Below are 2572 nucleotides of genomic sequence, written 5' to 3'. Positions count from 1 at the left end.
AGTTTGATGGCTATTTCCAAAGTCTGATCGATGTTTCTTTGCTAATACTGGGCCGATTATATTTATATATATATAAAATTTGCAATTTTTTTTAATGCTGTAATCGTTATAGAAATGAAATAAATTATTTTTAATTGATTATACACACACATGTATGTATTTTGTTGGTTGTTGGATTAAGACCGACTATCATTTTAATTGATATATATGCATTATTAGTATTTTTACAAAGATTTTTTAATCATTTAGAATAGGTACTTCATCAAACTCATCCACAAGTTATTTATTATAAAGTCACTACTCCGTTTTTATCAGTCGGAAGCAATAAAATCTAAACAGTTCCACAATAAACGGTAAACAATAATTTAGCACAAAAATAATTTTTGGAAATCGTACTGATAGTTCATAAAATTACCGTGTTCAACGAAACAATGTTTTTTGTTTTATTCAGTTTTATGTAATAGTATTGCTTAGTTAAACTAAATAAATTAAAAGTTTTAACCCTTCGGGGTATTTAACCCAATTTCAGAACTATTTAAAATTTTCCTATATACTCTACACTTTTAGCTATTCTATGAAACTAGACCGTAAAAAGTGAATATTAATTAATAAAAATTAGGTGCATTCAAAGCTGAAATTATGACATGTGAAAGTACTGACTTAAACAACTAGTCATTGATTTTTATTTATTTTTAACTACGTTAAATGGTTGAATGACTATAAAAAAATAAGGTATTAAATTTTTTTTGTAGAAAAGGATAAAATACCTTGAAATCTTAACGTATTTTATAACTAATAAAATGTGTGAAGGAAGATTAGTTGACAAAAAAAAGAGAAGTAATTTTAATAGTACTCTCCATCAAATAGGAAAAAATGGAGCAATACTTTTTATGGACTTTAAATATATATTTTATAGCTTAGTTGCTATGCATATCCATCTGTAGGTACATATAAAAAAATATCATATTGATTGCGGTTCTTTTTATAAACAATAATTATTTTAATTAGTTGTGATGCACAACATATAAAGTAATAAAAATATGTCCATTTTCCTGAATAAAAAAAATCATAGCAGAGCGTGGTTTCGATCCACGGACCTCTGGGTTATGGGCCCAGCACGCTTCCACTGCGCCACTCTGCTCTTACCAAATTTCAGCCTAAATTAAATCAACAGGCGGGAGTGTAAGTTTGTACATTATTCATTTTAGTTTTTTAGCTCACAATGGTAATTTATTCAAGAATCCTAAGAAAAATGACTAAAATAAAACACTACCGAATATTGCATTGTTTACATCCATCAGTAAAACTTAGGTAAACTATATTTTTTCAAATTAAATTTTTTTAGTTTAGAAAAGTAACAAGCCCAAAATTATTTATGTATTCTTTCTTGACATACTTTTTTTCTGAATTACTCAAGCTTATTATTGGCTCTTATGCCGTTACTAAATCAAACGATTCAATTGTTTAATTGGATTATTTCATAATTATATAAAACTAGATTAGTTTTTAAATGTAATTTTTGATTATAATTGTATGTGTACTTTGTTTTCGATTCACCATTCACCCATGTCTCATGACCCACAATATCAGACCAATTCTAACTTATAGAATGAGCTTTGCCCAAGTTTAACATGCAATGTCAAGATGATATCAGATGAGATCAGTTATATCAATAATTTTTAAAAATAACCTTATATATTTTTCCCTTAAATTATGAATATTGAAAAAATATCATCAATAAAATTGAATAAATAAATAATAGCCAAATACATTTAAATGTATTTTGTTACTATCCAAACATCTACTTTTGACTGAAAGACCAATAAAATAGAGATTTGCAATTTTTTTAATGCTGTAATCGTTATAGTAAAGAAATAAATTATTTTTAATTGATTATACACACACATGTATGTATTTTGTTGGTTGTTGGATAAATGCCGAATATTATTCTTAATTGATATCAGTGCATTTTTAGTCAATAAATATTAAAACTTGGTGTAGTAAATGGATGCCTTCCTAAAGCGAACGAAATTTTTTTTTCTCGTTAATTATAAATTTACTTTCTGCGAATTTACAGGCACATAAGGTGTTTTATGCTTGTAGAAGAGCGCAGATGCAAAGAATGGATTTCAAGAAGTCACTAGTAGAGTGACTTGTTGAAATCACACATGACTTGAAATTAGTCCCTTTCTTAAGCTGTTAGAAGTTACAATGCCAATGGGCTTCTTGGTGGACCTCAGAAATGTAAACCAAATGTTTACTCATACAGGATATAGTGACCAGTGATGCAACATGCAATTTTGAGAGGGTTTCATAATTTATGAGACTAGGAACACTTTACTAACGATACTTCAGTAGAAATTAAGCGTAGAGTTGAAATGAAAACTACTTTGGTCAACTTAGGAACAGACTCATTACCATACCAGCCAAGTCTTGATTATACTAAACTCACACAAGATCGGTCCTAATAGATGCACAGTAAATCTGCAATCTGTAGAAGAATGACCAGCATGACTTCCTGTTATTCGAAAGCTCTTAAGGATATTTGGCCCTGTAAGCTACGAGAAATTCC

General features: G+C 28.4%; 1 non-coding gene across 1 annotated transcript; it reads right to left on the bottom strand.

The window, feature by feature from the left end:
• Positions 1-1069: 1069 nt before the first annotated feature.
• Positions 1070-1141, bottom strand: TRNAM-CAU (transfer RNA methionine (anticodon CAU)). The gene has a single exon. It is a non-coding gene; the product is annotated as a tRNA-Met (tRNA).
• Between the last annotated feature and the right edge of the window lie 1431 nt (positions 1142-2572).

Source organism: Halyomorpha halys, unplaced genomic scaffold, assembly GCF_000696795.3.
Source record: "Halyomorpha halys isolate HHAL.00 unplaced genomic scaffold, Hhal_1.1 Scaffold560.1, whole genome shotgun sequence".
NCBI classification, from domain to species: domain Eukaryota; kingdom Metazoa; phylum Arthropoda; class Insecta; order Hemiptera; family Pentatomidae; genus Halyomorpha; species Halyomorpha halys.
This window is presented reverse-complemented; position numbering and strand designations above follow the sequence as displayed.